This window comes from Lissotriton helveticus, chromosome 6 (assembly GCF_964261635.1).
Source record: "Lissotriton helveticus chromosome 6, aLisHel1.1, whole genome shotgun sequence".
Taxonomy (NCBI): domain Eukaryota; kingdom Metazoa; phylum Chordata; class Amphibia; order Caudata; family Salamandridae; genus Lissotriton; species Lissotriton helveticus.
The window spans coordinates 1188094098-1188103874 of NC_136067.1; the positions used below are offsets into that span (position 1 = coordinate 1188094098).

Below are 9777 nucleotides of genomic sequence, written 5' to 3' on the forward strand. Positions count from 1 at the left end.
TGCTGATTACCAGGGGGAGATCAAAGTTAATCTATTGAACAGTGGAAACAATGATCTGATTGTGCAACCCGGTGACCGTGTTGCCCAAATGGTCATCATGCCGGTTTATGGAGGAAATGTCATGAAGGGGACGGCCCCAGCCCTTCTAACTGTGCGAGGAAAGGGCGGGTTTGGATCTACTGACAAGAACCCAGGGGCAAAATTGTGGGTGGAGTCCCCAAACAAACCTCCTGAACCTGCAGAATTGATCGCTAAGGGCAAGGATAACATCCTAGTCATCATGAAACCTGGACAGGAAAAGTGGGAAAATGTACCTGCTGAAAAATGTTATTTGCGAGAGTGATTATACCAGTTTGTTTTCTGTTTCTAGATCACAGTATGGTTTGCCGCTGCGATGCTTGCGCTGTGTGGTCGGTGTTTGGGCGTGTCCGGAGGGGTCCGGGAGGGCCCGGGGATGCCGAAGGGGATCAACCACCCGAGTCGGATGACAGCATTGTTCCAGCAACTGGATAACATCTGGACCTACTTGGCCGGGAATGTGCTGAACACTTCCCACTTCTGTATGAGAAATCTTCAGAGTACAGCTGATATGATATCAACGTGTCTTGTTGCTGTACCTACCCCTGCACAGGTGCTTCTGCACATTTTCAACCAAACTAACTTTGATGGGGTAGTGGAGGAAAGTGATGTTCAAACATATCTGAGTCTTTATGAGTACTGTCGCTTTTGCCCGGAGGTTACAGATAGCCTCTGGAGGAACATGACAAGTATTGTTACCTACAATATCTCTACTGGAGACTTTTGCTATCAATTAACTTGTGACCCTACCAAGATTGGCAAGGGTGGCCAATTAAAACTAGAGAAAAGCAAACAATTGACCCCTGATCAACAAACATTATGTCAGTCACGACATGACAGTTTTTGTAGTAATGTTACCAATTATATGGTTTGTAATCACACCGTATTAGCCGCTAGCCATGTTAAACCATGTGAAATTACCTAAAGGATGGTTGTTCTCGTGTGGTAATATTTCATACACTTATATACCAGCTAACATAACTGGAGGACCTTGTGCCTTATCACGATTAAGTCTTATGCTTTTTCCCATGTATTCTGTTACACATATTCGCTCTTCTAGAGCCGCTATTCAATTACCTGAGGGTTGTGACTCTGATATTGATTTGCTTTCCAGAACAGAATATACTAGTTTGGCTCTGTCCATCGTAGGAGTGCCAGGACTGTCCGTTTACATTGCCAGAACAATTGCTAAGATTGCCTGTTTAATTGTGAAGAATCTCAATCACACTTCTGCCGCTTTAGCATTAATTGTTTTTATTCAGAGCAACAAGAAAAATTCTGACCCATGTTTGCCATGGTACCGGTCACACATTCACAGTTGTAAAGAAATTCTTGGCCAGCCGCAGTATTGTTCGGTATAGAGTAACACAGCAAGCCGCCTACAACCCTGCCGGGCCGGCCGCGTCAGGCTAATGGAGCATGAGTCGGAAGCTGTATCAAGCTGTGCAAAAGGGTGATAACCCAACCCAAACAAACCCCAACAGCCCCCCCCGTGCCTCCCCCCCCTTCTTGTCCGCTAAGGTATGCTGGCCTGACCCCTTCCATTACATCTCATCTAGTGAGGTGGCACCCGCGCCCTCCCGCCTTGCAGTGCGTGCCCCCGAGTCTTGGCCCGAGGTTCCGGGACAGGGGTGTCCGCCAAATGCAATAGACGTAGGTAGCGAGGGCAGCTCAATTCCCTAAACTCCCCAGTGAGCAGCGTCAGAAATGGTCGCCAGATGTCTGCGAACTCCTCCCCCCGCCCCGCTGCGGCCATGGACAGCTTCTCCATCCCCAGCACCATCCAAAGCCTATGAAGCCAGCCAAGCTGCACGGGGGTTGAGGGTCCCTCCAGCGTGCCACTATATTTTGTACCGCAGCACCCAGCGCTATAGCAATCAACCTTCCTCTCATGGATTTCAGGGGATACATCAGTGTGTTCGGCAGGCCTAGGAGCACATAAGCAGGGAATCGGGGGAGTTGCGTGTCCAAATGTGCGTCTATGAGATCTAGGATGGAGGACCAGTATTGTTGCAGCTTCTCACAGCTCCAGAGTAGGTGTTCAAGTGTGCCTCACTCCCCGCACCCCCTCAAGCAGCGATCGCTTGTCTTGGGGTCCCATCTATGTATGCGTGCCGGGGCAGTGGTACCAATACATGGCTACTTTCGTCAGGGTCTCCGTGAGGCCAGTATGGTAAGCCAAGTGTCTGGCTCTATGATAGATTCCCTCCCATTCCTTCCGTGTGAGTTGCCTCCCAAGATCCTCCTCCCATCTTGCCTTCCCTGGATGATAGATGTGTATGTGCGTAAGAAGCAGGTGTTGGTACAAGTCGGAAAGCAGTTTCTTCTCCGACGTGCGGGTGAGAAGCCATTTTTCATAAGGCGTGAGGAATCGTTGCGCGCCTGGACGAACGGACGGGTGTAGGACCCAGTGTCGGATCTCCAGATAGGGGAGCCGATCCGCCTCCTGTAGCCCATAGTCTTCTCTCACTTTCTGAAAGGAGAGGACTCCCTCCAGGTTGAACATATGCCCCACCGCCCTGCAGGGGGTGTCCCGCCAAGCTTTGAATGCCTGCGAGTCCAGGCCGGGTGTAAAGTCGGGGTTCCTGAAAATGGGGTCAGCAGGGAGGGGAATGAGGTGAGCTCACTCCGCACCGCCACCTGATCCCAGACTTTCATCACAGTGCTTGTGATGTAAGACGCGTAGAGATTCGGGGGTCTGTGACGCATCGGCAGGAAGGGTACACCCTGGAGGGGGCGACCGGCCACCGCCTGGTCCTGAAAGAGCCAGTGCTTGCCGGATTCAAGTTGGAACCACTCCACCAGGGTGCGTAGTTGTGCCGCCTGGAAGTACAGGGTGAGGTCCGGGAGACCCACGCCTCCGTGCGCCGGTGGGAGAGACGCTATTCGCTGCCTGAAGCGGGGACGGCGTCCGTTCCAAACATAGCGTGTCAGGTCTGCTTGGGTCTTTTGAAGCCAGCCCGTTGGCGGGCGTAGCGGGAGGGTTTGAAAGATGTAGAGAATCTGCGGCAGAAGCGTCATTTTAATTGCCGCCACGCGTCCAAGCCCGGACAGCGTGAGGCGGTTCCACTTCCGCAGCGTCTCATTGATTTGCCTGCCCAGTTTGGCGTAGTTAGCGTCGAATGTTCCCCGCACTGTAGGCGCCAAGAGTACCCCAAGATATGAAACCGTAGACTCCGACCACTGCAGGTCGAATTCGGATTTGGCGTCCGCCAGAATGTCAGCGGGTAGGGACACGTTCAGCGCCACCGACTTGTCAACATTGATTTTAAAGCCCGACGCTTGCGCAAAGGAGTGCAATTCTACCATTAGAGCCCGTAACGACTGCATAGGGTCCATCAGGGAGAGTAAAACATCATCCGCGTACAGGCTGATCTTGTGTGTGTGTCCCCCAAAGGGGATACCCCGAATACGCGGATTGCGCCTGACCCTTTGCGCCATCGGCTCCATATAGAGCACAAACGGGAGAGGGGAGAGCGGGCAGCCCTGTCTGGTCCCCCTGCCGATCGGAAGGCGCGGTGAAGTGTGTCCATTGACCCTCACTGTTGCCATGGGTTGGCGGTAGCAATTAAAGATTCGAGTACAGGTGGTATCCCCAAATCCGAATCTCTGAAGGGTCTGCTCCAGGTAGGGCCAGTGCACCCTGTCAAATGCATTCTCGGCATCGATGGTGAGCAGCATACATCCCGGTCTTGTGCGAGAGCCGGCCTCTAGTAGGTGGAGAACGCGCCTGGTGTTATTGCTCGTTTGCCGCTGAGGGATGAAGCCAGCCTGGTCCGGATCGATCAGCTGTTCCATATACGGTGCCAGTCTGCCTGCGATAATACTCGTATATAACTTCAGATCCACATTCAACAGAGAAATGGGTCTGTAGGAGCTGCATCTAGAGGGGTCTCTCCCGTCTTTGGGGATTACCGATATTGCCGCCTCCAGCATCTCGGGGGGGATAGTCCCAGCCTTATTGAAGGTGTTGAACAGGTCCCGTAACAGGGGAGCCACTAGCTGGCAGAACTTTTTGTAAAAAGCCACCGAGTAGCCATCGGGCCCCGGGGATTTACCTAGTTTAAGTCGAGAAATCGCGGAGATGACCTCTTCCAGACTGATGGGTCTGTCAAGGAACTGAGACTGAGCCTCCGTCAAGGTCGGGAGAGCTGCCTCATCAAGATAGTCGCTACCGTGTTGCCAGTCCAGGTCGTCCGCCTCGTACAGGTCAGTGTAGAAGTTCCCAAAGGCTGCCGCTATGGCCGCGCTGTCTGTAGTCAGATCCCCCTGATCGGACTGGAGGGCCTGGACATGTCGGCACTGCCTTTGTTCCCGCAATTTGCACACCAACAGCTTCCCGCACCGATCCCCCCCTGTATAGTAGGCATGCTTTAGGCGTATCGTGGCAAATTCCGCGACGTCCTGGTCTAACGCCGCTAGCATTTTCCGTTCCGTGCACAGTTGGCGCCACGCCCTGGCTGCCCCGGTGCGTTGATGCAACTGATCCAGCTCCCGGACGCGTTGTGAGAGGTCAGCCCTCTTCTGCGCACGCTCCCTATTGTTGGCCACTGCCAGGGAGATAAATTCGCCCCGAAGGACGGCCTTGAGCGCGACCCATTGGGTGGCCTTGGAGGTGTCTTCGTTTGCATTGTGCCTGAGAAAGTGCTCGATGGCTGTCTTAATCTTCCCCACGACAGAAGGGCTCTGCAGCAGGCCTTCTCGCAGACGCCAGTGTCGTTGCGGGCTCGGTGCATCGGGCACCAAGAAAGTTGCTGATATCGGGGAGTGGTCAGAGAGCGAGGCCGGTAGAATTCCCACCCCCTGAGCGCATGCAGCCAGGGAGGTTGAGCAAAGCAGGTAGTCCAGTCGCGCATATGTCTTGTGTGCTGCGGAATAGTGGGTGTAAGTCATGTCGTGAGTGTGAAAGTGTCTCCACAAGTCGAGCAGCCCCAGATCAGTGAGATGAGCATGCCCCTCTGCTGACAAGGCTCCCACCTGGCCCACCCTCTGGCTGGAACGGTCAGTGACATTATGAAAAACTAGGTTGAGGTCTCCCCCCAGGAGCAAGTGTTGGTGCGTGTTGGCCGTGGCCTCATCCAGTGCCGTGCGTATGAACCTCTCCTGACCCTCATTGGGCGCATACATAGAGCCAATGATAAGCGGCTGCCCCGCCACCTGGAAGCGGTGGAGCAGTAGCCTTCCCCTGATCTCCGCCTCCTTCTGCAGCACCTTCCCCTTAAAGGACCTCACTACCAATATGGCCACTCCCGCCACTTTCTTAGAGGCGGACGAGAACATCTGCTTGGGAAAGGCCCGGGACCTGAGCCTATGGTGATCTTTGGTCAGCAGGTGCGTCTCCTGCAGGAGACATATGTCAGCTTGTGAGCGCTCTAGAAAGGAGAGGATCGCCTTGCGTTTGTTTGGGCTGTTGAGTCCCCTAACATTCAGGGAAAGAATGGTCAGGTGATACATCAATCTGGATGCGGGGCGTGAACTCGCTGACGGTCAGTGCGGGTCGGTGGCCTAGCAGATAAACATTCAGTGCCATCCCGTGGCGCCAGCGGACAAGAAGGTCCCCACTAACCCTGGGCGTAGTTCGCGTAGCCGCACTAAGCGAAGCTACGCGAAGACGCACTTGCACTCCGCGAGCTCCGCGTAGCTCCGCGGACATGCGTAGTTGCTTGCTAGACCCGTTCGCGCGCTGTTTTTCGTCTTCGGGAGCACGGTGCGCGTGTTCGGGGCGCTGCCTGCATGCTCGAGATAGCTAGCGCGCTAAGTTACTCAACATGGTGGCACACGCGACCAGGAAAAAACGAACGCAGAACGAAGGTAAGCCATTGCCGCGCACGCGATAATGTTATTCAGCACGCGAGAACTACGCTACGCACCGGATCGCGGAGTAATCGACAGCTTCGCGTTCTCCGTAGAACGCGGAGTTGCCGAAACTCCACAAGCTCCGCGAGCGGAGCGTAGTTCTTCGCCCAGGGTTAGTCCCCACCCATCCCCCCCTTCCCTCCCCCCCAAACAACTGCCCCCCCTGATTCAACCCCAATAAATCCCGGGGGCCCTCCCCCCGCCCTCACCCCACAACCCTCCCCGTCTCCCTCCCTCAGGGGAGCCCCAACTTGGAGCCAAGTGAACTGAACCATTGTCCCGGTCCTGTTAAGCCTCACAGGTCCGTAGAAGAGTGTCTATGGGAAACGTGACAGTGGCGGCCCTCTCCCGGCCCCCCGACCCCTCCCTTTCAAAGCGAGGTGTGAGCAGTGGCCCCTTCATGCTGCTCACGGGGCTACAGTGGTATCGCGCTCCACTTCCTGTACTGCCGCCGCCCGTTCCTGGGCTATCGTTTCAGGGTCTAGTTTCAAGCGGGCCCCCCGCCTGCGTCTCCGTCTGACTTTCCGCCAATCACCCTGACCTCGCTGCTCCGACCCTGCCTGAGAGCCCTGTTGCGTGTCATCCTCCGAGTCGGAGGGGTCCGGGAAGTCAATGTTCAAAAGGGCGCAGGTGTCTTTGAGGGAGCGAAGTTGTTGTAGTTTCCCCTGCCATTTAAAGATGATTCGGAACAGGTGGCCCCAGGAATACGGTATTTCCTTCTCTCGCAAAAAGGCGGTCACAGGTTTGAACTCACGCCCCTTCTGCAGCGTGATGGCGGACAGGTCGTGATATAGCGCTACAGTCACCCCTCGGAATTGCAAAGGTTGCTGCCGCCGGGCTTCTTGGAGAATCCGTTCTTTCAACGGAAAATCTGGGAGATAGGCCAGTATGTCGGGCGGGGGGGGCGGTGCACGTCTCGGTGGTCCCACCCTGTGTGCACGGTCTATGCAAACGGGGAAGTCCTCCGCCTCCCCAACACCGCACGAAAGAGGGCCTGTAGGTATCCAGCGACACTGTCCCCTTTGGCGCCCTGCGGCACATTCCGGACCCTAATGTTATTCCTTCGTGAGCGGTTTTCCAGGTCCTCCGCGTGTGCCTGGAGGCCTACATGCTGCTCTTGGAGGCGGAGGACCTCTTGCAGCAAGTGTGTGAGCTCGTCACTGCGAGCCTGGCCGGACTCCTCCACTGCCGCTACTCTCTCCCCCAAGCCATCCAAGTCTCGGTGTAGCTCCCACTGTTCCCCTGCAATGTCTTGCTTGAGGGCCTGGAAGTCATCCCTGAGGGTGTTAAATAATGTCTCCAGGAAGGTGCGCGTGATGGGAGCCTCCTGCTCTTCCTGCCGCTGCGAACTTGTGGCTGCTGGGGTGGAGGGGGGTGTTTGCGCCTTCCCTCCCTTGCTAGTGGGTTTCACGAGCATGTCTGTGATAGTGCGGTTGGTCCTGCGGCTCGAACTGGCCATACCTCCTCCCGTCTCAGGTCCGTGGCTCGGTCTGTCCCAGGGGGCCGCCTACTCCTGACTGCACTCGACCAGCGCAAGGCCACCTGCAGTGCCCCGACGGCTTTCGACTCTCCCCCACCCAGGCCACGGGGCCACTTCTCTCCACAGGGCGCACCGACCCCGGCCTCCCGGTCCCCTATGCTCTCGAGTATTCCTCACCGGGGGCTCGATCGCTTCACCCCCCGAAAATCGCGGCCTGGCTCGCTCTGTCTCCGTGGTCCCTTGGCACCCCGGGCTTCTCTGGTAGGTCGTGTGGTTGGGGTGCTATTCCTGAGTACGCCAGGCCCACCCTGCCTTCAATGCTCCGGCAGGGAGGCCGGCCTTCTTCCACTAGTGCCACTGGCCCAGGCCACCCCGTCAGCACTGCCCCCGGCTGATCCTCTGCTCTGCAGCCTCCGCACTCTTCCTATCTGGGGCCGGGCAACCACGTGGCCGGGGCTCCAACCGCTCAGGCCCCGCGCCGGTATCTCTGGGTCGCGGGTATCGTGCTCCGCACTCCGGTCTCAATGCTAGGTCTCACCCGCGCCCCCCAGGACCCCCTGCTGCCTGCCTAGTGTCCTCAATCCGTCGCTGCTGGGCCCCAGGGACGCGCGGGCTTACCTGCGTGTGTTCTGTTCGGTCCGGGCCACCGAGCTGCGGGTAATCAAGGGCGTCCTTCGGTGTGCCCCCTGCTTCCCTCTACTGCCGCACTGGCTGTGCCGCTGCTGCTCCAGGCTGACACACCTTGCTGCCACCACCAGGCCCAGGGCCGGGACCTTGCTCCGGGCAGGCCGCCGCCGGGACGCCAGGCGGAGAGCGCTCCCCGCAGCCACTAGCGCCCCTACACAGGTATGGGGCCCAGCGCCCCCGTTCAGGCCGCCGGTCACGTCCCTCGGCTCCCGCCCGGCTCCTCGTGGTCCCCGTGGGTGCTGGCCGGGGGACGTCCGTATAGGCCCAAGCCGGGGCCTCGATTAGTGACGGCTCCGACGCGCGCTGGGCAGCTGCCTCTCGTGTTTTTGCCAGGGGCGGGCGCTTCACCTCCGCTAGCCCCCGGGTGCCGGTATACTGCCTCGGGTGGGGGCGCCGGTCTCCGCTTGCTCCTCCGCCGGCGGGGTCGCTTCGTGGCACTCCCCGGGCCTCTCCGCTCCGGGCTCGCTGCGGCCGGGGCCTCTCGTCTCTTGGCGTCTGCTCGCCAACCGCACCAAAATCGCTCGTCACCACCCGTTAGCCGACGGTCACTGGGTCGGTGGGTTCTAGGCACCACTCATGGGTCCAGGTGAGCTGGGTTCGGGGGCCACTGCTGTGCAAAGAGGGCTAACAGGGCATAGGGCCGGGGAGCCAAGGACAAGCACGTCCGTCTAGCTCGCCATCTTGGCCACGCCCCCCACTTCTGCCGCTTTCGCTGAATTATTATTAGATGTTCAAGGAACAAGAAAAGCTGTTTTGCAAAATAGGGCAGCTGTAGACTATTTGCTGCTAAAACATAACCACGGTTGCGAGGACTTTGATGGGCTCTGTTGCTTTAATTTATCTGATCATTCTACGTCTATCCATGCACATATTAATGCTTTGAAAGATTTAGTGAAAGGGGTTACCCAGGACGTTGACCAAGGATGGTGGGATTGGTTGTTTGGGTGGCTGCCTAATTTTGGACAGCTTCGGTATATCTTGGGTGTTATTATAGTCATTATTTGTGTTTTTATCTCATTATGTTGTTGCATTCAATGCATTCCTAATCTTTTCTCCCTTTTTAGGCCCAGATCCATGCTGTTTAGGCCAAAGGGGTATGATAGGTGAATCGAAGGTCAAGGGGTGGAATGTACTGCATTTGCCATTTTACACGTGCTAAATCACATGTTGACCTCGATTCCATGCAATGCTCTGATCTTCCATTTTGTTGCATCGCACTTCCATTTTGTGCTGCCTTAACCTGGAGTTACACTTCAGCAGTAACTTAAACATGTTTTTCACGTAAACCAGTACAAGTAGGTGCGAGGCATCTCGTGAGGATGCCTCATGAGGTTATGTTGTACCTTCAGAGTGTTTTCATGCATTCCATACTTATCTCTAGGACAGAGGGAGGATGGCCGTGCAAGTCTCCAAGGCCGGAGAGTGGGAAAGGAATGTCTTTTGCCTTGGCACAGCCCAGACAGAATCTGGCCAGGTCTGTCTGGGTGGGTCTGATGTAGAGATGAGGCCAGCACCTGCGAATAGATGGGCGAGAGCGCCTGCTAGAGGCTTCTCGAGCATAATGATTTAAACTATAAAAAGCGGTGTCTGTGGGGTGGAGCCCAGGAACTCAGTCTTGGAGTGGACGCACTCGCGGGACAACTTTGGTGCCCGAAGAGATTACTCCCTGAGCCCCG

General features: G+C 56.5%; 1 pseudogene; it reads left to right on the forward strand.

Annotated features, from left to right (window-relative positions):
- Positions 1-454: 454 nt before the first annotated feature.
- On the forward strand, positions 455-9208 carry LOC144762640 (uncharacterized; annotated as a pseudogene).
- The last annotated feature ends 569 nt before the right edge of the window (positions 9209-9777 follow it).